Consider the following 25394-nt stretch of genomic DNA (forward strand, 5'->3'; position numbering starts at 1 on the left):
TTTATAAGATTCATATCACGATTACTTTATTTTGCTAGCTTGTCCGATTCAATACAGCCAATTGTGATGAATGGGACAAAATGCATATTTAAAAAAAATTAAAAACAAAGCAAGCAAATGTAAAAGGAACTTACTGTCACGATACAGTAAATTCTCCCTAATTAACGCTCAAGATTATGCAACTTGAGAGGTGGAGATATAATTAAAAATGGACAACCTGGACAATTATAAAAACAAGCCACAAAGCTCTATCCAGGTTGTCAATTTTTGTGTACAATCTGAGCATCGGTTAGGGAGAATTTACTGTACATACATTGTTATAGTGAAATAACTGATCTTCCGAATGTTTCAAACTAGAATTAGATATCTTCTCTCCCATTCAAAGCAGAGCCTGGTGCGAGTCATTATTCGAACGAGGCTAAACGTATAACAGAACGCTGCTACAGTACGCAATATACCTACTTAGGGTTGAAAATCAACTATATTTTCCCAATTGGTATTCTTTGTTGCGCGTTACGGTCGGATTGCCGTTCGTTCCGCCATAAACTAAATAAGTTATCGTCCCTCAAACGGAACGTGACAGAATAAGGAAAGAAAGAACGAGGTTTCAGCAAAGCGGGGAAACACTTTTCCTCTATGTCCCCGCGAATCAGTATACGAGAATGATCGCGGATTGTGAACAGGAAAAGCGTTGCTTTGAGTTGCGAGGCAAAATAACCGCGTGTTCCCAGGGATCTCCCTTTCTGCGCGGAAAGATTGAAATATCGCGGACTCCGGTTGAAAAAGTGCCCGCCGCTCTGCGCCGCACCGCTTCGCGCGGATAGAGACCTCCGTGTAGCTTCCCTGCAGGGGATCGTATAAACTCGCATGAATTCGGGCCGCATTTATTCGTTCCAGCGACGGGCCATTTCTTCGAGTGCGCGCGGCAAGGCGGTGAGGAGTTCTGGGATCAAACCGTTTCCCTTGGCGCAACCCCCCGATCCTCTTTGTGGCCGAACCCCAAACCAGGAAACGAAGAATATCGAAGGAAACCTCTGTTGAAAATGTGGGAGGTTAGTTCGCCCCCGAGTCCTATCACAGTATGCGTTATAGCTTTCTTCAAAAAATCATATCGTCGGTAACGAGAAACTCGAACCGGTAACCGTAGATTCTGTGTAATTTTTAACCCCCCGCCCGCGAACTTTACGATTTTATTTTGCAAGTAAAAACGAATATACGTAGAATTATGAAATAAAATAGGTAATTAACCCTCCGCCTGCGCCCTGGATCCTCTTCGATTTCATTTTGCCAGTAAAAATGAGGTTGCGGACGCAGGTTTAGTATTTAGAGTTGAATTTGTTGCAAAAATGTGTCGTATACAAATTTCAAACAGTAAAAAGATTCGAAGAATTTAAAATTTATTACTTTCAACTTACTAAAATTATTGAAGAAAGACGAATTTTCCAGTTAGTTTCTCCGTCTCATGCACAGGAATTGTATATTAAAATAACCCATAATCGGACATCATTTTTTGCAATGTAGGCTATGAATGTAACTTATGTGTTCACAATAATATCGAGACATTGCATGAAATGAAAACGTGAATAGTATGACAATTCAATTATTTTTTACTAAACTATAAACGGGATAACATTCTAATAATACGCCTAAAAGTAATAAAGTTCTTTATTTTCTTTATCACTATTCATTCAAGCCTATAATTTTTTTCGATGGAGTGATAAAAATGACTCTTGGTACTTCTGTTAACAGTAAACAACATATTATTAAACAATTTTTGGTTGAACTGCAAAATTCGCATCAGTATCATTTAAATAATGTCTAGATCGTGTAAATAACTTCTAAGACACTATAGGAGTAGTGTTAAGGATAAACGAGTGTTCGTGTCTTTATGATTTAATGTCAAAGCATATACAAATTACGCAGTTTAATATGATGTTTGTCCAGAGATATAATAATAATTCAGAACATTCAAACTAATTATCTCTAAAGCCGTGATTTTTTAGATTTGTCACAGTTGCGGTAAACGAGCAATAGCTCTAAATTTCTACTTGTGTGCTAACTGCGTTCTGATCTTTTTACTATCAAGTCGGTAATAGAATCTTTTCATTTCAGTAGTTTTACCTGCTCGGAAATTTTTAAAATATTTTCCGCAGCCTCGGGGTACATTGTGCGATACTGAATTCTTATTAAACTAATCTCGTTTCATCCTCGATATTAAAGAACTTTCCGAACTTCGATTTTTGGTAAATAAATGTTTCGATAAGTTTGATAAGAATTTGTGGCGAGGGAGCTCACCATCGAGGTATATTACCCTGAATGTTTTAAATCGATAAGAAATTACCGCATTGCTGGGTCTTGTCAATCAAAACTTGAAAAAGATGAATACAATGTAGTAGAATAAAATAGTGTCTAAAAAACGAAGACGAAACAGAAAATGGAGGAACGCTAATTATTATTTTATTATATTATTATAATCAAAATATATTTTCATTGCAAGAAAACTTGCAGAAAGTTTAAATAAATTCAATCTTGCCTTTCCGACAGTACGGTAGGCTTAGCGACAAAAAAACCACAGGTGTGTCGTGTAATAACAAAAGATTATCTTCACACTGCATCTATCGGCAGCTTTCTGTAATAGTTCTTGTAAGGTCGAAGATCAACTGATGAGAGCGTCTTAGAAAATGCCCAGAAAGCAACAGCAAGTACATTCATAGTTCAATTAACTATTTGGATTAATATTACGTGGCGACAACAATATTTCGTCAAAACACAAAACGTTACCATTTCTTGGTGACTAGTGTACTCGTCAAAGACAGCTATCTGATAGAAAAGGATATATACTTCGATATTCTTTATTTAATCATATTTTCTATGAAAGTGTTGTATTTTAACAAAACATGAAGAAAATCGAACATATACAGCATAATTACAGTAACTTGCACACTTTTGAAAGAGATTGCAACAGTTCTACATGCAACGTTATTATTGAAAAGCCTTTTAATAGGCTACCGGTAAGTAAAGTGTCGATCCGCGAGGTGTCTCCGTTGTTTCGTTTGATCTCAGTCATTTCTTCGAAAACGACACCACTTGAGCCTCGGATCTCCCACTTTAGACCTTCACCTACAAGCTATCCTCCATGTGGCGCAAAAATGCCCGCCAAAAATCTCTATTTCACTGAACGGATGCGAAATAATCGACTTTTATAGACTTAATCGGCACACAGAGTATATCGTGGTCGATCATCGTTCTGAATTCCACAAATTCCGCACGATGATCTCTATTCTGCTAATAAAGCGGCCAACAAGTACGAGCCGGATAAAGGACACCGCGAAATTAGACTGCAACCCAGGCTCAATGGAATCCTTTGCATGCATTAATGCACTCCTGTGCAAGCAGAATGTGCGAATACGTTGGAAATGAGAATACACATCGCAATCATTGCGGCTACATTTGATTCCATGCTGTGTACACACAGCCGACTCCCTCCTCGCTATGGTTCGACGGAGACCGCCCCTGGATGGGGGCGGTGGCACGAGGAGGGCAGGGGCGCAATGGGAGAACGGAAGGTGCACGTGCGTGCACTTTGCGGCCACCCACACGGACATCCTGATCCTGTGACTGTATGTCGAACCGACGGGTCAATAATCCACCATTTACCTGTTGCATAAATTCTAATGACTCTCGATCGCACCCTTCAAGACTCGATTGAAATCCAGTGTGGATCCTCAGGTGTCCAAATCGTCCCGAAAGATTCTTTTACTTTTCTTTTCGTCGAATAAGATTGACGTAGAGTAAATGTACCGATTGTAGTACACCGTTCCTGCTCATCTGTATTATTAGTATTCATATTTTCTTATTTGAACTTGGCTACAGTTCCCAGCAATCAATGGAGATCAATTAGTAAATATAGCCTAGCAGCTCGTTTTTATAGTTGTTAACACATTAAAGGCGGGGGATCTTGACGAAAGTATGCTAGGTAACGCGGCGACCGCCCCGCCTCGTTTTTCGTCCTAGAGCGGGCGATATTTTGTGTAATCATAAAAAAATTTAGACTTAAAAAGGTTTATTTAAACTCTTAACCCTTTCGCTACGGGCGGGTTCTCCGTCGCGGTACTTCTGCTGAACAGAGCGCTGCGACATCACTGCACGCTACGCGACGGCGATCGTCAGCGGAAGTCGGTACTCCGCAGCGGTCGGCGGAGAACCTAAGCTGTTTGAATTGAATGAATTTTTCGAACGAAAAAATTTTTCTCCAAAGGGTATTTATAAATAAAGGGTATTTCAGGGTATTTTATAACGTCTTAGCATGCGCTCTTTAATTTACAGTATAAGAGGAAATAACATTATGCAATATAATGCATCTTATGGAAAGCCACTATAGTGGTCCGTAGTACCTCAGTGGCACCAAATGGAAAGCCACTATAGTGGTCCGTAGTACCTCAGTGGCACCATATGGAAAGCCACTATAGTGGTCCGTAGTACCTCAGTGACACCGAATGGAAAGCCACTATAGTGGTCCGTAATACCTCAGTGGCATCATATGGAAAGCCACTATAGTGGTCCGTAGTAGCGAAAGGGTTAAAACTGAAAGAAATATTAAAAAAGAACTAAACACTAATTACAAAAAATGTTTTAAAGTACATATTAAATGGTAGTACTACGACTCCCGCCTTTAACACGTTGACTGCCGCGTCACCCGTATTCGGGTGACGCTGATTTGACTACTTACAAAGGATTTCCGAAAATATTTCAACAAATATTCTACAAGAGGTAATGAAACTATTGAATTCTTATAAAAATGGTTTATTAACAAAATTATTCGCAGTGTATAACATTAAAACATTCTCTGCAAAGTTGAGGTTGATCAGGACAGCTTGGACAAAAAGTTGTTTGTTTTTTCAGATATGCTCGTGCCTCTGATCGGTCCATTTCGTATCTTTTATTTGAACCGTAGCTTCTTCAGTATCATCAACATTTCTTTCTTCTTCCATGATCAATTCTCGTAAAATCTCGTCAATAGTATCTTCATAACATTCATTATCACTTAGATTGTATTTATCAGTATCCGAATCAGAATCTGACGATGTAATTCTATTTATGCTTCTCCTTCCGGGAAATCCGATCTCTTTTCATAATTGAAAAAAAATAAGGGTAGAGATTTTAAGTTATACCATTCGGTACTCGGCAAAGATTCCAACTGTTCATGCAGGAACAGAAACAGATATGAATTAACAGCGCACGCTTCCTATAGCGGCACGGGTGGCCTGTAGGAGATTTTGTTGTAAATACGCGTGGCAGTCAACGTGTTAATGTGTTAATAATCGTCGACTATAAAAATCAGGCGCAAGACTATCGTATCTCCTCTTCCCAAATTGTCCATTTTTGTGTACAAGCTGAGGGGTGGTTAATTACAGAGAATTTACTGTATGTCCCCGCGTTCCATATTCAATGTCTCTAGTTTGGAGTGCTCATTTGAAAGTAGGATAGTTGCAAAGTAGAGACATTGAACTTGAAACACGGATGGATGCCAATTACTCCATAAATCGAGACAGTGGAACAATTCAAGTACGCAATAAGAAACAAAATATTCTTGCTTAAAAGGATTGCTTAACCCTTTGCAGTCGAAGCTGTTTGAATTCGAAATCCAAAACATGATTTCTGATCTACAGTATTTCTATTTTATATAATCTATTGCGATTTATGCATATGAAATTCAGCCTATTGCAGCAAGTAGAATGCAATTTTAATAGTTTTTTAAATATACAAACGAGTCTGATGCTCTCAGAATGATTTTGAAAAATAGTATACCAATTTTTAGTGGCGCCTCAGAGTCGCCATTCGAGTGCAAAGGGTTAATAATAAACATTTCTTTTCACAGCGGACTGTTACATAACGGCGTTCGGTTAAATGAATTTCTAAACAACGACGTACCAAAAATACCAACAGAATTTGTGCATCCACTTTCGTATGATCTATCTATTTCTTATTGTATTGTTTGTGCTGCTGTTTCACGATGGGGTCACAACCGAGCGACATTTTACAACAGGTACTTCGATCGTATGAAATAAACGGAAACTCGCGCGCAGCTCTATACTCGCGTGATCACCCCGCAAGTCTCGAATCGAAAAATTCCGTCTTTGATCGGAAGCATCGGTATCAGCTAGTTCCGGCAGTCGGGCGGGCCAACCACTATAGTTTCTCTATTAGTATCGTCGTGAACCGTCGAAGAATCGGGTGGGACACGTATTCGCGGGCTCGTCGCGACGTCTTTGCGGGAGAGGGGTCGTGGGTAGGGAGAAGGAGGAGGAACGAAAGATGAAAGGCGAAGTGGCCCAAGATTAAAAGGTCCGCGAATCGACGAGAGGCTGTAGCGGAGTCAAACGGATACGGTGCGGCTCGTATTTGCTCGCAAATAGAATGAGTTCCGCGTAAAAAGCTTTTCTTGCTCGTTTTGCGCGAAATTTCATTCGCCGACTGACTCGGGGGCAAGAAAGAGGTTGTCACGCGTCCACCCCAACCACCTTCTCCTCTTCCTGCGCCCCCTATTTCTCCAGACCCCGGGTGTCCCGAACTGCACGCGTTGTAAAAGTGCAGCAAGAAACTCTCGCGCGTTTCCATTCCCGACGACGACGCTTGACACTTACGCCCGCCGAGCCGGTTTACCGAATGGAAAACAGTCGGTTCACGTAGCCCCCGCGACGGCTACGAGCTCGCGTTATTGCCGGCTATCGCCTGTCACGAATATTGCGCATTATGCCACTTAAGTCGCTAAGTTCTGGCTGTCGGATATAAAGCGTAGAATACCTGGTTTTGGATTTCTCACGTACGCGTCGGATGAATGATGACAGCCGGAGGTGATGCGAAGGGAGACGTGCGCGATTGCCTGGATCCCCGTGAAGGTCAATTTATGCTGTCCTTTTAGACACGGAACAACATTCCGAACGTTTCGCTTCAGACGAGACCGACGCGGTATGAGTATGCGCGGTTTTACTTACGATTTTTTCCGGTACAATAATTGCCTGAAACTCATGTCTCATACTTCATTCGATAGCTTTGGTTGTCTCCCGTGATGAATTTAGCTGCGAATGATCATTCTGGTTAATTCAACACTCCGTTGTTTCCAACAAATTAATCGATTTATTACGAACTTATAGACCTTATCGTATGATCGGTGCAATGAACATTTCCCGGGTTATGTCAAAGGGACATGTTGGTCAAATGCTCAAGGTTATGTCAAGGAGAATGTTTTTCAAGGTGAAGGTTATATCAAGCTCATAATGTCGAGGATACGCTATTTCTCGGGTTATGTCAAGGTTATGTCAAGGTTAAGGTCATGTCAAGGTCATGTCAAGGTCATGTCAAGGTTATATCAAGGATATGTCACGGTCATGTCAAGGTCATGTCGAGGTCGTGTCGAGGTTATATCAAGGTCATGGCAAGGTTATGTCGAGGTCATGCGAAGGTCATGTCATGGTCGTGTCGAGGTCATGTCAAGCTTATGTCAAGGTCATGTCAAGGTTATGTCAAGGACATGTCACGGTCATCTCAAGGTCATGTCAAGGTCATGTCAAGGTTATGTCAAGGTCATGTCAAGGTTATGTCAAGGACATGTCAAGGTCATCTCAAGGTCATGTCGAGGTCATGTGAAGGTCGAGTCGAGGCCATGTCAAGGTTATGTCAAGGACATGTCACGGTCATCTCAAGGTCATGTGGAGGTTATGTCAAGGATATGTCGAGGTCATGTGAAGGTCGAGTCGAGGTCATGTCAAGGTCATGTTAAGGTTATGTCAACGTCTTGCTCCCAGTCAATAAACATTTTTCGCATTATATTATATAAAAATATAACGAATATCATCGCTTGTTTCGTTAAATGGCAGTAGTTCTATTGTGCACTTACATCTGTTGATTCGTTGGATGTTTGACTTATTTTTCGCTAAGTTTTATATTACACTTTTAAAAGAAACTATTCACGTAGAACTATTCACGTTTTATTTCGTGTTGTAAAGGTTGTTTTTTACAACTGAGCAGAGGGAAACGACGCAGGGTTTTTTATGTAGACTCGAACTGTTTACGTATTAAGTGTTTACCGAATTAGCAAGGATAAAGATCATTTTAGCGTACCTGCTTTCTTTTTACCCATTCGTTAAAATATAATATCGTTTTCTTAGGAAAAAGTTACTGAAACCATGTAATCTAATCAACATAAACATAAAAATCTGACGAAAAATTGATTATTTGATATATAACGAAATTTTGTTTTCGGTGAAATATGATTCGGCTTCGGCTTTCGTCCAACCATTAAACCTTCGGTCGTTCTATGGTTAAGACATCGATCAACATTTCCGAAAATCTTACAAAGATTCTATGATCCTAACTCAGTCATATCTTCATAAATGGAAGTTGAGCTAATCTACGAGAAACCGATAAAAATACTGGCGGAATCTAGTTAATCCAGTAAAGGATCCGCGCGAAACGAATTTCCCATGGAATCGTCGGAGTAATTCGGTCGATAATCGATCGAGTCGGTTTGTAAGAACCATTAAGGTCTCGTCGGTTCGCGGATCGGTCGAATAGCGGACCCACCGCGCATTTTAAGGCCGCCCTCTGTATGTTCTTGTACGTCACCTTTCTAAAGCGTGGCTTGCATGCTAATCGCCGCTCCTTAGTGGCGGCTTCGGTGAGAGTGAAAACGAGTCGAACCTTGAGACAGCTCGAAACGGAACAAAAATCAATGGACGAACGCGTCGAAACCATGATCGCCATGATTAACACGTTCCCGTCACATGCGATAGAAAACTGTGGGGCAACGATTGCTACGCGCTTTCACGGTGACTCCTTGTTCCGAGCGATGCTTCGTGCATTGTCTTCCGAATGAACATCTGTTCCCATAGTTGCGTCGATTAATCCCGCCTTGCCTCTTAGCATTTTTCTACCTGCTACACCGGATACAAACTGAACGTAAATGACAAACGAATGACATAATAACACTGCGACTACAGTAATTTCTTCCGAATTCGCGCTCAGATTGCGCACAAAAATGGGCAAGTTTGAAAGAGGAGATACGATTATTCGAGTCTTGCGACTCGTTTTTATAGTTACGGATTGTCAACAACTATAACGACGAGTCGCAAGGCTCGAATAATCGTATCTCTTCTTCCCAAATTGCCCATTTTTGTGCGTAATCTGAGCGCGAATTCGGGAGAAATTACTGTATCACGTCGGACACAACAGAGGTATGTAAATTATCACACGGCGATTTTAACACGAATCTTATCATGAAGATCGGAATAACCGTTCTCACGTGTCCTATTTTAAAATAGTTGGAATTTTAAAGAAACTTTCGTCGGGAATAATGGAATCAGTTTTCTTAAGTGTAATTTTCTTAAGACAAATCTGTCTGTTATTCTTGTAAAGCATGACATATAAGTACTCTTCACGAACCCGTTCATAGTACAGTAATTTCTCCCTAATTCGCGCTGAGATTGCGCATAAAAATGGACAATTTGGAAAAGAGCCTTGCGACTCGTTTTTATAGTTACGGATTGTCAACAACTATAACGACGAGTCGCAAGGCTCGAATAATCGTATCTCTTCTTCCCAAATTGTCCATTTTTGTGCGTAATCTGAGCGCGAATTCGGGAGAAATTACCGTATCACGTCGGACACAATTTCTCAACCGAACTTTCAAATCAAGTTTTATCGCAATAAGTCGTAATTGGTGAACGATATTCTTGAAATTATAGTTTTGGGATGTTACAACTAATTATCAAGTAGGATTCTCAGTAAATGTGGTAACGTGAAATTATGGCACGAAAATAAGCTCGGGTATGATACGATATCGAATCTATCGTTTAATCCTTTACAGCTCAATTTTGTTCTGTTGTTTCTGCTTCATAATCGAAGAGATTATGTATCATGATTTTCCACTTTCACATCCCGCATTCGAGAAAACTCAATCTCTTTAAATTTGTTGATTCGCTGTTAATTTATATGTAAAGATTTTTATTCCTTGCTTTCGGGTTACACAAACATTTTTATATTCGTATAAAAAATTTGGACTATAGAGGGTTAAGTAAACTGAGCTTCGTTAGGATCTATAACGCGAAAGAAGGCTACAAAAATAATAGCTACAATGAGAAGTCTTTTCTCTCTTCTTATATTATTGAATAAGTTGTTCTGGTTGTTTACGACTAGACTACGGATCTTTGTGCAAAATAAAAACATATTAACTTAATTGTAAAAAACGGAAATGAATTGAAAATGCGTTTCTTCTTTTAATAATTTTAATAAACTGAAGGGAAGATAGCAATGTTATTAAATTTTCCTAATGTGTTTACACTTTGCTATCATTTCTAGTCATTTTTATCATAAATGTATAAAATCTATTCTATGATTTTTACGGGCACGCTCAAACCGAATTTCGCCAGGATTTGTATAATCTAGAAAGACGAAAGATGCACATAATCACTGTGACAGATTTTAGCTCTGAAAAATCCGCTTTGGAAAATTTCCAATAGGTCTCGTTCTATTCTCGGCGTCCTGGAATCGATAGAAATACTGAAATCTGTAAAAAGATCCATTCGCCATTTGAGAGACAAATCGCAACGCGATAAGATAATTTCTTCTGACCTGCGCCGTTGAATGTATCCAACAGGGAGCGCTCCAATTCCCTGTGTCTTCAACGCTTCAACAAAAGGGGTAAAACGAATTATCCGCATTATCAGACATTACACGAGAAGCAAAGCAGAACAAAGGTTATCTGGGAAAAGGGAAAGGTCCGAGGCGAAGGAAGGAAGGTTTTGGCTTTGTGCGATCTGTTGGCGATATGACTCGTCACTGTCAATGTAAATCAGCTCGCTTTCCAACGCTGCTAGTAGGACCATTCGTTTCGTTTATTTTCAGGCCGAGGTTTTCGCCAGACGTGGATCGCGATGCTGCTTTTTATTTTCCATTTTGTATCCTTCCTTTCGTTTTTTCAAACATTGCCTTATTGATTTCTACGTCAAATGGCTTATTCTCTCTATCACGTCCCTCCGCGCGCTGCCAGGTAACCACGATCCTGTGCTCTCTTTGCCTCATCCCAGCGTAAACTCCGCTTCATTTCCATGGAAACCACAAATGAAGTGCTCGCGGTATAACTGCGCGACCGGTGTATTCTCATTTTCATCAAAATTAGCACCCGGCCGCTCGTCTTCCAGATGTCACGGTTCAACCCCAACAATGCAAGTTTACACGCACGCAGCGCCGTGTTTCGCGACGAAATTCTTCCGCGACGTACAATACGACGAAAACCGGCCTGGTATCGATTTTCATAAAATTGTAAGCTGGACAAGAATTGTGTTAACACTTTATCGTCCGGTCGTGGTTGAGGCTGCCACTCAGTAAGGACTGGCTTAGTCGCGCGCGCATTTGCTCCCAGTACCGGCTAAATTTTCGCTATTCATTGTGTTGTGCTTATTCCTTTAAAAATAATAATAAATAATAATATAATTATTATAATTATAATTCATAAGGATATGGGGAGGTCAGCATACAGGAGGTCAGCTACTAACAAAACAGTAAAGAAGCGAAAACCGTCGATAGCTAAAAGTCGATTAATAGGCTATCGGTCGATAAGCATTGGCAATCGAAAAGCCGACAAATAGGCTAGCGGTCGACAAAGTGTTAATTGGGGAACAATGAATTACATCGTACAGTAGGCCCCTCCGTCTAATGTGAATTCCAGCAACGCGTCAAATATTATGGCCACTACAGTAAATTCTCCCTAATTGACGCTCAGATTGGACGCACAAGGTGTGCTATTTCGGGAGAGGAACTACGATTATTCGAGCCTTGCGGCCCGTTTTTATATAAACCGATTGTCAGCAACTATAAGAACGAGCCGCAAGACACGAATAATCGTATCTCCTCTTTCCAAATTGTCCATTTTTGTGTACAATCTGAGCGTTAATTAGGGAGAATTTATTATAATAATTTATTATATAATTTATTATAATAATACATGAATTACTTGCATTCGAGAATTAAATCTGCTTTAGTTGAGCATTCGATTGTTTCCTATGTCGTTGTCGGAATCTTTTGTTTCGTTTTGTTCAAACTATTTCATGTAGAAATACGTTTCTATTTAACCACTGTTTTGTGCAAATGATGTAGAATATATTTGTTTCGCGTGGAGATCCAAACTAATAAGTGATATATCAAAATGCTTACATTCTTATATTGAAAATTCTACAGCTGTAACATCGTATACATAATAAATAACAAATAATTTCATGAAAAATGTTCTAAAGACAGAGATAATTTATTTTCAGTTGTTCTTACACAGTTGACTCGAAAAGCCCATCTGTTCATTTTGGAAGTAACGTTACAAGAGATAAAACCACAATTTTCAAAACTCAGTAATTAATTAATCAATGATAACTAGACCGAGGATTTTGTGCATTTTTGGCAAATATAAATAGGTCGAATACAAAACTGAAAAACATTAGAAGAATTTAAGAGGGTATTGATACATTATTATTACAATTATAAAGAGGAAAAAGACATTTTCATTCGATGTAATAATTATTGTTGTAATTATTATTACTAAATTTACTATAAAACGAAACTAACGTTTCATTCAAATCCATTACAGATGTAGTGAGAAGTGACTTTAGCTTTAACAGAATTCTATGTTCGCATTGATACGCGTTTCGAAAACGCCGACAGGGAATTCTAAAATATCGGCAAATCACGAAGGAAATTGGCTTGATTAACTCAGGTGAATGGTATTCTGATGCAGTTTTAACTTCAACAATTTCGAATGGTCCTGATAACACCAGGAAACGTACCGTTCGTTTGGACGTCCGTAAAATTTTTATAAGCGCTCGGGAAAAATGGCTGAGACTGACGGGTCCCATTAGAAACGGATAGAATTCAGTCCGTGCATTTTACTCTGTAAGGTAATGAAACGTTCGTTCAAATTCTGGAATAATACCAACACGGTCGCCCTGGTTTCATCGATCCTAGCTGGTTTCCAACCGGTTAAAAAATTCATGCGCGTATAATACTAGCAATTATTGTCAAACAAACCCCTGCGACATGTATAAACCTAGGAAATCTAAATACCTCTTAATAGAATCTAAAATAAAAACTTGTTAAAGGAATAGAAATGAAAAATCGAGGACATTGCTAGAATACTTTTCGTATTATTTTAAATTGCTTCGAGTAATACGAATGCAGAAATGAATTTCGATTGGATCCTTTAGGGTCTGAATTTTAGTGTATTGGTATAAACGCATTTATATAAACAAAAACAAACAAATATCAACCTGCAGATGTAAATTAATAACGAATTTACAATGTTTATGATACTTAATCTTTCTGTATAAAATATAATATATAATACATTAGTGATTTCGAAATTAAATTGAACTGTTTAACATTTTAATTTTTACGTATTAATAATAAAAGTGAGTAGATGCGATACAATTGTTTTCATTTTATTTAAAACGTTAAGAATGAAATATATTTTTATTTAACTCCTACTTGTTGCAAACGAATTATATTATTATTTATTGTGTACATAATTGGGTTTAATTTAACAATTAAAATATTAAATATTTGATTATTATAATTAATTTCAAATAAAATTTTTAATACAAATTTTAATTTATGACAGAATTTTCATGTAAATATAAATTATAAGAGATCTTTCACAGAAATTTAAATTCCAGCAGATTTTAATCAAAATTTTCATTACATTAAATTTTTAATAGAAGATTAAATTACGACAGATCTTTAATACGAATTTAGATTGCAATAGATTTTTTATAGAAATTTTAATTACAATTAGGATTAAGTAAGGATAAATTTAATTATAATGAATTTTTAAACTCTTTTATTTTGCAGAAAGATAATAATAACATAACTTTGAAGGAGGAAGTGAAAAGTACATTAGAGTTAAATTCGGGAGATTGACAGCAAGCCATTTGTTGCAATCGAGTCGCCGAAATAATTTGCTTCTTCGGACAGGGATCACATTACTTGGAGTATTGTATGTTTACCAAAAAATTGGAAAAAGTTTTGCAACACCGAAACGTCAGCGATCATAGATTTCCGTCGATCGAGCGTTTACTTTCAAAGAAAAACTGCTTTAGCTGGTAATGTCGCTTCTATTTACGGCCGGCTCGCGGCTAGACCAGCAGGAATTTGTTCGAAACAAAATTTTTTCGTCGGAAAATCGTCGTGACAGGTCAAATGGCTGGCCAGCGTGAAATTCGAGGTGGACGCAGGCTTTCCGCTCAGAAGTCACGATTGAATCGTGGTTGCGCGCAATAAACTCGAGCAAACGGCACCGCGATAAAGGACACTGGACCCGAAGAAACGGAGAGCGCCTAACTTTGAAAGTTTATTCGGTCGGAATCCTGGTTTTCGACAAGTTTTATAAATTGCAAAGGGATACTTTTTAGGCGTTTCCATTGCGTGTCGCAGATTAATGTTCGAGTTTTAAGAATTGTTTCTCAACACAAAAGCCACTTTTACAAATTAACAAAGTCAATCCACGGTAGACTTTCAGATGGTGTATGACGTGCAGCAAAGATATTCAAATAGTAATTTACCTTAAAATAGATGCAAAAGTTGGAGCAACAAAAATCGCAATTATTCGTACATCGACCTGAGAAAGATAGTACAAAAAGAAACAATGGTAGAATAGAAAAAAATCTATTTAACATTAGATTTACGGAACATTAAAAGCAGCTGTCTTATATTACTTTATAAAAGTAACAATAAACAGTAATTCTGCATTGAATAAATAACTCATAAATGTATCTTTACGATCTGAATAATCGTGAATTAAAAAATTAGTGACCGGTCATTTTATTTTGGCGGGTTCCGTAAACCCAGCGTTAAAAGACTTGGTACGTATTTGTTAAGTTTACTTACACACAGAATTAATTTTGTAGTTATTGCTCTGAATTTTTTTTTGAGGTCCAATTGCGTTCTTACCTGTAACAAACGAATTGATATGTTTTAATAAATTAATCGTGCTCTTGAAAATAAAGAACGATTTTATAGTAACGATATAATAATGATGCATATTACGCGCTATTAAATTTTAATGTATGAAAGCAATGTAACACATTAAATATGTATGAATATAGTAGTTGTTTTCGCACAAAAAAGGTAATCTTCATATGAATTAAAACATCCATTACACTGCAGACGTTTATTTGTACGTTTATGAGATTTTTTAAATAAAAACATAATTATCACATATATCCAGTAATCAATTATTTTGACTACTTTACATATAAAGAAAGATGGCTGTTGTTTCATTAGAAAACAACGTCATCTCTCATTAATTCAAATAATGGACATTCTACCGTGTTTTTAATTGATACACTTTCTAAAAACGAAGTAAAATCTTCTTGTTATTTATAAGAATACTCTCCAGTCCGGAAGAAGATTTTAGTTGGTTTATTTAACTGAAAGAGTAAAATGATGTACAGGTACCATGAATGCATAGGACAGCTAGTTCACTATACATATGTAGTTTACGTTCGAACATCAACTTTTATAATTTTGAGTTTTAGTTATGTCACAAGCTAAAATGAACACATAAATCACACGCATAAATCACAAGCTAATAATGAACTGTTGCATATATGATTATTATTACTATTATTATTATTATTATTACCACTCGACTTATATATGCTCTGTATTTATTGATTACAAATATATCATATATATCTGTATTTATACACATCTGTATTTTTGACAAATAGAAAAATTTATAACGGAACCAGGAACACTTCCCGTGCACCATTGTTGCAAGGAACACATTCCCACCATCACGAACACCAAGTGCTGCGCGCATAATTATCATGGGTCGCGTATAAATATTAGAACTAGCAAAATCGTATTTATATACGACCGTCTGAGTGGAGGGATTCGTGTGAGCACGTTGTTGGGTCCACTTTTATTTGTTACTCAGTGGCGTCTTGCACCTGCGAACAGCCGTAGCTCTGTTTCTCAGCTCGAGCAGACGTTCGTCACACTTTTGCTCGAAAAGCCGACCATAGTAGAGATGTGATCGATATATTATCGATAATTCGATATGTCGATGATATCGTTAGAATTTCGTTAAAATGAACGGAAGCTCCGAAAGCTTAAGTGATCGAAGTAAAGTAAAGTGCAACGAATTTATTATTTACTGCGATATTTAGTCATATGTGTTCACTTCTATTTCTATTGATTACAGACAGCATATTTGGAGATTTGGGCGCAATCTACGTTATTACTAAACGATCTCATTTTCGTATATGCATACAAACACTAATTCAGCTGAACCGAAACCTATTATTAAACCCGATACTAAGATTCTTTGTTAATTTAATAAAGTAAAACTCCATTAATGGGGCAAATAATGATTATGATAAAGATTAATGACGACTACTGGATACAATGCTCAAAGTATAGTAATTTCTCCCTAATTCGCGCTGAGATTGTGCACAAAAATGAACAATTTGAATAGAGGAGGTACGATTATTCGAGCCTTGCGTCTCGTTCTTATAGTTGTTGACAATCGGTAACTATAAAAACGAGTCGCAAGGCTCTTTTCCAAATTGTCCATTTTTATGCGCAATCTCAGCGCGAATTAGGGAGAAATTACTGTACTATGAACGGGTTTGTGAAGAGTACTTATATGTCATGCTTTACAAGAATAACAGACAGATTTGTCTTAAGAAAATTACACTTAAGAAAACTGATTCAATTATTCCCGACGAAAGTTTCTTTAAAATTCCAACAATTTTAAAATAGGACACGTGAGAACCGTTATTCCGATCTTCATGATAAGATTCGTGTTAAAATCGCCGTGTGATAATTTACATACCTCTGTTGTGTCTGATATTACGATATATTCCAAGATTTTTCAGAATCAGCAACAGAAATGAATGTTAATTTAATTTGAGTGTTACAAACGATGTTGGTTGATTCTTTCATATAATTTGATACCTAAGAATGTTAATCTGTAATTAATACGAACAGGGTCGAAATAAATCAATATTGGTTTCATTGATTCAAGGAAAACCTTGAGGGACCTCCTCCTGTGTTAAACAAAATTCAAGCAGCTTCAAGGCACAGGCGTAGTTAGTACACACGACAAATTTGCTATAATGTTACAAATCAGTTAGGATTGAATTTCGGTCAGGTTTTTGAGAAACGTCACCATGAGTGTGACAAGTCTTCCTCTGTCGGCAGGTCGCGCGCACCCCTAACCGGTTCGTCGCTCGCTCTTTGCGAACGGCGAATTTTCATGCGGTGCCGCGATATTAAAGTGCCGTTTCCTTGGGATATTTGCGCGTCGCGAAACGCAGGAAATAGCTGCGCGACTCTTTTTCTTCCGTCCATCTTTTTGCTCGTTTCCACGAGTGGCATCGAGCGGGCAAGAAGAACGACGACAAGGCCGCGGGACCAGCGTCATTGCCCCTAACTTTTTCCCCATCTCTCTCTCTCTCTCTCCCTCTCTCTCTCTCTTCCCCTCTTTTTCTCTGTCTCTCCCGCTCTCTCTGTCACTGTTCCTCTGTCCAGGGTCTATGTCTCGCTCTCTTTATGATGTTTTACAAAATATGAGCGTATCCGAGCGTTCGCGCGTCGCGCATCCAGCGAATATCGTTTAGCCGGGCACGGTTCGCGGCTTAATTTCACCGGAAATAATGGAGAATGCGTGTGTAAATAGGCGGGGCAAAGAAGTATCATTTCGCGAGGCAATTGAGAAGGAAAGAGAGAAAGAGAGGGAGAGAGAGAGAGAGAGAAAGAGAGAGAGAAAGGGGTACGCGGGAGACATGGCTAAAAAATTGGCTGCTCAGGCAACGGCAGGAGCACACAGCGAGTTTTTATTTAGAGCTCTGCCGGAGCACGGAAGGAGCCATGAATTCTTGTTTTATAACTGCAGTCGGCAGCCTCTGTGTTTTCTTGCGGAATGCGCGACGAGAAGAACCAGCTACTGAGTGAGGATAGGGGTGGCCCGATTGTATACTTCATGATTCGTACTCGGTTTCTTAGCGTGTTTAACCTTGCGACATCGAATGGCGTTAAACGAGCACGATCCTGCACTCTTGCGACCGTGAACGAGCTGCCGTTCTGCGTGTTTTGACTGATCAAGAGAGTGTTATAGTCCGTCCAACGAGACGAGAGAGCAGATAAAGTAACATCACGTGTTCGACACGTGAACAACGCCGCAAGTCGCATTTTCAAAAGGTCTAAATTAATTGAATTGTGGTATGTAAGATTTACGTATTTTTGTCAGAAAAGAGCTTCGTGAGAATAAATTCTATGGACTCAAACAAATGTATGCAATTTAAAATATTACTAGTACGAAGCGTTAGCGATCAGAACTTCAAGCGACAATATCTCGGAAATGAAAACATGCGATTTGCAGAGTTCTCCCTTGCAGCCACGGAATTGAAGAGCTCAGTGGATAACAGGCACATGTGTATAACATGTGTAACAATTTCGTTCTTGCTTTCTTTTATTACCTTTATCTATGTAATCTTTAATTCATTCCATAACCTGTTATCGTCAAATCATTCACTTATCACAGGATGGAGTTATATAAAAACTCGGTGACGTTAGCACCATTCAATCAAGAATGTGACAACAAAACGAATATCAATTAAAAAATAAATACCGTTTCGCGGCGCAGTTTCTACGAAAATCACGATCTATTTTAATGTGTTCTCAAATTCTAAAATAGAGGCATATGCCAGTTTTCCACCAAGTCTCTCAATTTTAGGCATCCCAAAATATAAGGAAATAAGAAGCTACTTTTCTGAATAAGAAGTTACATATTCTCAATCTCTGATCCCCGCTCAAAGTCATGCTGAAGAAGTAATGGGGATTCTAGCATCAAAAATCTCTAATGTTTCTTAAGAAATTCATCGGAAAACGGTGCAAATTCGTCGAAAACAAGGACGAATTTCTCAAGTTCCGATTGCGCGAATCCCTTTTAAATCAACGACAAATTTATTTCGGGAAGATACCCCAGAAGTAATTTCTACGTCTAATATTATACCCTGGTTACGGGTGCAGCAAAGCCATACCGTTTTCGCTGAAAAAAGCGGCGCGTTTAACCGTTTCAACACACTAATTAAACGAAATTACCGTTAAACTACCGAACAAAAGCGATTTTAAATACACAAGTACTACCCATGAAGACAGAGCCAAAGAACACCCTCGAGCCAGCGCCGCGTAAAGTACACGTTCCGATCCTTTTACCTTTTTTCATCCCGTCCGTTTCCTTTTCCCCGCCATGGAGGTCTGGAGGTCCACTTTTAAATAGGACGATTAATCTCGCAGAACGTAATATACCGTGGTTACGAAGAATGAAAATATTGTAATAGCCGGGTCAAGTATAATGAGCGGGTAAAACCAGTGGGAACGTGGCCACTGCGTTATTCACGATACATTCATACGAGAAGGGGCTAATATCGGGGACTGGCCGGCGCTATTTTCTCTGTATTAACGCAACCGAATTTCGGATTCGGTAAAATCAGGCATTCCTCGTGTTGCGATGAACGACAAGTTAAGTGTTTCTATAACCTTAATAGAAGGTTACGCGTCGACTCGAAAGGTATGCGGGCAGGGCCGGGTGGACGAGGGAGAATTTGGCGGTGAACCGGATCATTTCCGGTTTACCGGACTATTGGAGCGATCCTGCCTTTGTGAAAATAACTGAAGAGCGGGGGTGGCGACGGCCGTTACCGATATGTATCTTCTTCCGCAAATCAAACGCGAGCACGCACACAACGCACTCATACATACGGAAGCAAGCGCGCGCGCACACGTCGGGAGTAATTTTATCCTGGAATTTCCGTCGCTCGATTTTAATTATGATTTCCTTACCGCAGAGAATTTCATCGTGGAAATAGAAAGAGCCCGGCCGAAACGAGATTGCCCGTTACGGGATACAGCTCCCTCCATTCGTCGTTATCGCTCATCGTTCCCCTCGACGGTTCGCTTATTTTTCTCAAGAATTTCGTCACGTTTTATTTATATCCGAGCCGAACTACCTACGCCTGAGGAATCCGCGAATCCTTTATTATGAGCAGTTCTGTCCGTCTGCTCAGCCATTGCCTCGCATTGCCGGACTACGGAAGGGGAGCACGAGGAAGCGCGGAGCTCGCGTGCGGGAATTGACCTCGACGTAAAATTTGGGAATCACTTTCGAAAGGAATAGCCATTCGTCGTTATCGCTCATCTTGCCTCGCGATTCTGCTTCACTAGCTGTCTGGACGAAGAAATCGAAAGGCTGAGGAATGGAAGGGGTTCGTTCCTCGCCTTTCTATCGTTAAACGGTTTCAGGGAAACGAGGGGGAGGTTGTTGAGGGTGAATAGGATTGTTCGATCGTTTATTGTAATTATTTTCGCACGATACCGGCTTTCTATTTGTCGTTGCCATTCAAATTTTGGAAGGGATTAGCGAGGAATCCATTGCATTAATTCTAAACAATTTATACTGTAAATTAGTAACTACATTGAAAGAATATCTGCACGCATATGACAAGTTATATTGTTACGGAGTTCCTGATTTAAACAAAAAGTTTGCTTAAAAATCAACCGTGTATTGCTTCTTCCAGTTTTTTGCATTGCCTACATGTCCATATTTTATTTTGTATTATTTTACATATATTATTTTTAGTACAAAATAAAACATGGACATGTAGGCAATGTAAAACTGGAACTAACTTCATGTGCAAGTGAACCACTTCCATCAAATTATTCTTACAATTTGCATGTTCGATGGACAGTTTTCTCTTCCATATTCTGTACGAAATTTTTAATAATAAACAGGCGTTGGTGAATCGAATATCTCCCCATTTTTGTTCACCGCCAATGTTCCTACTTGTCAAATGTCAAAAAATATACGGCAATCTAGTACAACAAATTTAAATGTCGCGAAATTTAAAAGTAACACTAAAAAATGGACAGTGTCGCGGGATTCACATTTATATGTTTCCTTTTTTTTTTTAAATAAGAAATCCCTAACGTTGCGAGTGTTTTTTATTGGCTAGAAAGAAACTATAGTCTTCGAAAGTATATCTTTTGGAGAATGTGTCATTAAATGTCTATTTAACGGAACGTTATTCGAGATAATAAAAACAACGTAAATTCTAATTTAATCGAGTCCCATGTGATCGAGACGTAACTCTAATTCTATTCCGTATTTGCCACATAAACTCAGTCATAGATCACACTTTACACGTACATACTCCTGAATCTCTATTTCTATTACACATTCGCATAGAACTCGGAGCATGAACTAAAATTCAACTCTCAGCCCGTCGATATTACTCCAACTTTTTGAGTTATGGCCGTCGAAAGTTGAAACCCAACCTTTTCAGAGTAGCAAGATGCATTATGAATAAGGTCTGTGTCTACATTTTGCTGCAGCCGCCGTACCTTCGATTTTAGCAAGAAATACTGCCTCAGTTATCTTTTTGCATCCGTATTTATCTCGAAAACTAAACATAACACTATCCAACAAGTTTTGCATCCTTCTTTTCTAAATCTATTTCTATAGATTTTTCTCCCACGCCTTCAGTTTTTGAGAAATTTAATTATTAGTATTACTCTACATCCTCTAGTTTTCAAAATTGTTGTGATTTTAACCCCGAGCTTGGAACGTCGATAAAAAAAAACTATCTCCCTCACAAGTTTCATAAAAATTGGCTTGCATAAACTCGAATATGTACCCTTGTCAGTACTACACGAACTAAAACCTGTATTAATTTTGTTGTTATTATATCATTAATACCATTTTACCGAGAATGTTCTAGAGAATCGATCTACCTGCAATATATATCTATTTAAAACAAGAAAATAGTATACTTGTACTTTCCGAGTGCATTGACGCGCTTGTAAAAAAGAATCGTACTATAGAATCATAGAGCTTGTTAAACAGTGTAAAAATTTTCTTTACAACCTACAGTAATTTCTCCCAGAAATGTTTGGAGTCGGAATCGAAACGCGCGGATCTGAGAATACTAAGTCGCGCTAAGACACGATTATTCGTACCTCGCGGCTCCTTTTTATAGAAACTCGGAACAGTCGGCAAGAAAAGACAACGCCTATCATGCCATTACACATTAATATGAATACATATTAGCTAGAATAAAAACGATGGCTTAACTTTTTTGTTTCTAATTTTTTGCCACCATTCGAAGCCAATTCGGAGGCCACATGCCACGATTCGACGGTCAAGTACCTAGTACCTTGTAGCTTCGCGGTTTTTCTTATATACCTGAATTACACTCAAACAAACCATTTTATATTATCTTCCAGGAATTCGTGCCGCATCACATACTTGACCGACTCCGTCGACCCTAAGCATCGACGTAGCAATAAATTACGTCGGCTTAAGACCAGCACAGAAAAATTCATAGCAACCCGAAATTTGGCACTTCCGGAAGAAATGACTGTATTTCTAAATTCGCCTGGAAGAAATTCGCACCCCAAGCTGCATGCCTGAGCGACATAACAAGACAGCGGAAGTCCAAACGGACAAACCGTGAAGTCTAACCATTCCTCGCCATTGCTAAGCTGCTAGAACAGCTTCGTTTCGCAAAGAACTTGGCGAGCGCCGAAAACGGTCCCTTGTCAAAAGCATGATCGACGCGTTCCGTTGTGTTTTCAGTCGGCCTTCCCCGTTTTGGCCGGCGCACCATCGCGCGATTTCACCTTTGAACCTTTACGGAGACGATGGCGAGGGAGGCAGGGTGGGGGGCAGGAATGGGGGTGGTGGATTCGGAGCGAAACTGCTGCGAGAAACCTCAGAAAGCGCAACGTTTGTGCGAACTGCGAGAGAATGGAAAGGAATCCTCGACAGCCGGGCGGTACGGATCGATTAATTATTTAACGAAGCTCTCGGCACCCTGTGCCGCCCCTGTTGCCCCTTCTCGGCCGTCCCGCCACCCTTCACCGACTCCGCCCGCTCCGCGTCCTCTCCCTCATCGCACTGTTTAGCCCCGAAGCAACGTCCGTTCGTTCCGTCTGTATTTCCACCCGTTGCACATCCTTCCACCACCAGCAGCTTCTCCGTTAACCGGCCACCATCGCCCTCCTCCACTTCCTCCTCATCCTCGACCTCATCCTCCTCGTCCCGATTCTCTCGACCGCCCACAACCCACCACCCCCGTGAGGCCCTCTTCGCTATCCTGCCTGAAATTTCATCGTGAACGGGAGAAATTCGTAACCGGGAACGCGGCGAGAGGCCGCAACGGCAGGATACCTGCGTAATTAGTTCGCCTCTGATGAGAAAACTCGGGATCTACGTGTACACGCACGCCGTGTACGCAACGATATCCCAGGCCGAGGGTGACCTGTCGATCCGCTCGAAGGATACCGCGGCTCGAAAGGACCCGCGATATCGAGAAACGAGCTGTTCCATGACAGTCGAAGCTTTTGGCACTTAGGGTTCGTAATGCGGAATTCGCTGCGTGCGTGGTTGGTATTTACGGTTACAGCGAGCTTGCAGTTGTAATTGTAGTTACGCCGATGACGATTGTGGTGGCTCGTTGTGTAGTTTTGTATGGATTGTTTCGTGCAAGCTGGAGTCGGGTAGCTTCGTACATACGGTGGTGTGAATAATTATAGACTCGAAGTAGCTGTTACCTTTTAAGCGATACTGAATTAATATTAGAAATAATAGAATAATAGAAACACATATGTATAGCTTCTTTGGGTTTTGTTGAAATATCAGCAACAATGTAAAAGTCGCCTCGAGTTTATAATTATTCACACCACTGTGAGTGGCCTCCTTTGACTGAGACACCGTGTATATTTAAAAGAGAAATTAAAACTGTATCGTAATTTGTATATTTCTATATTAGGAATAATAGAAAATAGGAACTTAAGAAACTCTTATATTTGTGTATTTCTATATTAGGAATGATAGAAAGTAGAAACTTAGGAAACTCTCATATTTGTATATTTTTCTATTAGGAATAATAGAAAATAGAAACTTAACAAAATATCATATTTGTACATTCCAACATTAGCAATAATAGAAAATAGAAATGTACAAATATGATATTTTGTTATGTTAAGGGATAGTTCTTTGTTTTGGTAGAGCCTGCATGTAGAGAAGCCATGCATCAGTGTTAGCAGTAAACGAATGGCAGTGTGTACCAAACATTTCAACAGTGATCAAAAGTCAAGAGGAGTCCAAGGTGAATTGCGAATAATTTCTCCTTCGAGTATTTATGACAGGATCTTATCTGGTGAGTGATCTTGAAAGAGAGTGAAGCAGAACTATCGATTGTCCGAGCATTTAGGTGAATGTTCATGTGAAAGAGGCTAGTGAAAGTTTAGAGAGGCGAGAATTTGAGAATTTATGGGTCGGATGACGTTTATGATAAAACGCTAGCCTCGTGAATATGCTCGACTATCGACAGCATGTTCTACTTAAGCGAAATGTAAGAGACACGTCGCTACCTCTGTTATATCACTTAATATCTTCGTCTCTCAATTATCAATTTCTATCGTATTGTTTCGAAAAACTGATGGAATTATAAAAATACAAACGTTTATGCTCAGGATATTGGAAACAATGATCGAACACAAAAGCAAAATAATATTCGGATACCATTGCATTTCACTGTGTTCAGTGCGTAGAACCATTTGATGAAATTTGCATGAAAATAAAAGAAAAGCATTGTAACAGATATTTGTGCCCATAATTATGAAAATGGTCTAAGTCAAAATTAAAAAAAAAAAAATTTGTCACTTATTTCACACGACATGATTTTAAACTAAATTTATTCAATGTAATTTTTACGATATCGTCAAAAATGAACCTTTAGATAGTAGTTGTAATTACAACGTTATACGGAATTCATTTAGTGTTAATTATGAAAGTGGTCTAAGTCAACAATTTAAAGAAATTATATAATAAAAATTATATGATAAAAATGGATTACTTTTTAAAAATGATTAATAAATGTTTATGAATTATTTCGTTAAAGTTGTTGTTTCAAATGGACCGTTTATTTTGAAAGTGGTATAAGTTCTTTTTTTTAAAGAAATTCAAAATGCCGAATCTGAGCTTGTATTGTCTAAATACCCCACGCAACGCCACTTACAATTTCTTTCGATGACATTGGACTTACACCACTTTCAAAATAAACGGCTCAAATAAAAATCACAATTTTTTATTACTTTAAGTCAATTATAGGACATTCAGTTAATTTTGAAAATGGTCTAAGTCAATTCAAGCTTTAAAAACAACATTTTCCTATGAAATTCACACAAAATTTCATATCTATAATAAATTTCCATTAATCAAGACTAATAAAATTATAAATTAAAATGTCGCATAATGTACAAATATTTTTTAATTTATTCAAATG

General features: G+C 38.7%; 2 protein-coding genes and 1 long non-coding RNA gene across 5 annotated transcripts in view; 1 reads left to right on the top strand and 2 right to left on the bottom strand.

Moving 5' to 3' along the window:
- qin (tudor domain-containing protein qin) overlaps positions 1 to 25394 on the bottom strand; it is a 467903-nt gene that overhangs the window by 116681 nt on the left and 325828 nt on the right. The window lies entirely within an intron of this gene.
- LOC143259711 (uncharacterized) overlaps positions 1 to 25394 on the top strand; it is a 175815-nt gene that overhangs the window by 101586 nt on the left and 48835 nt on the right. The window lies entirely within an intron of this gene.
- LOC143259712 (uncharacterized) overlaps positions 13865 to 25394 on the bottom strand; it is a 126383-nt gene continuing 114853 nt past the window's right edge. Inside the window, exons 3-4 of the long non-coding RNA XR_013033732.1 lie at positions 14926 to 14988; positions 13865 to 14656 (exon numbers count right to left, since the gene is read on the bottom strand). This is a non-coding gene — a long non-coding RNA (uncharacterized LOC143259712). The remainder of the gene's footprint in view (positions 14657 to 14925; positions 14989 to 25394) is intronic.

Source organism: Megalopta genalis, chromosome 6 (assembly GCF_051020955.1).
Source record: "Megalopta genalis isolate 19385.01 chromosome 6, iyMegGena1_principal, whole genome shotgun sequence".
Classification (NCBI taxonomy): Eukaryota; Metazoa; Arthropoda; class Insecta; order Hymenoptera; family Halictidae; genus Megalopta; species Megalopta genalis.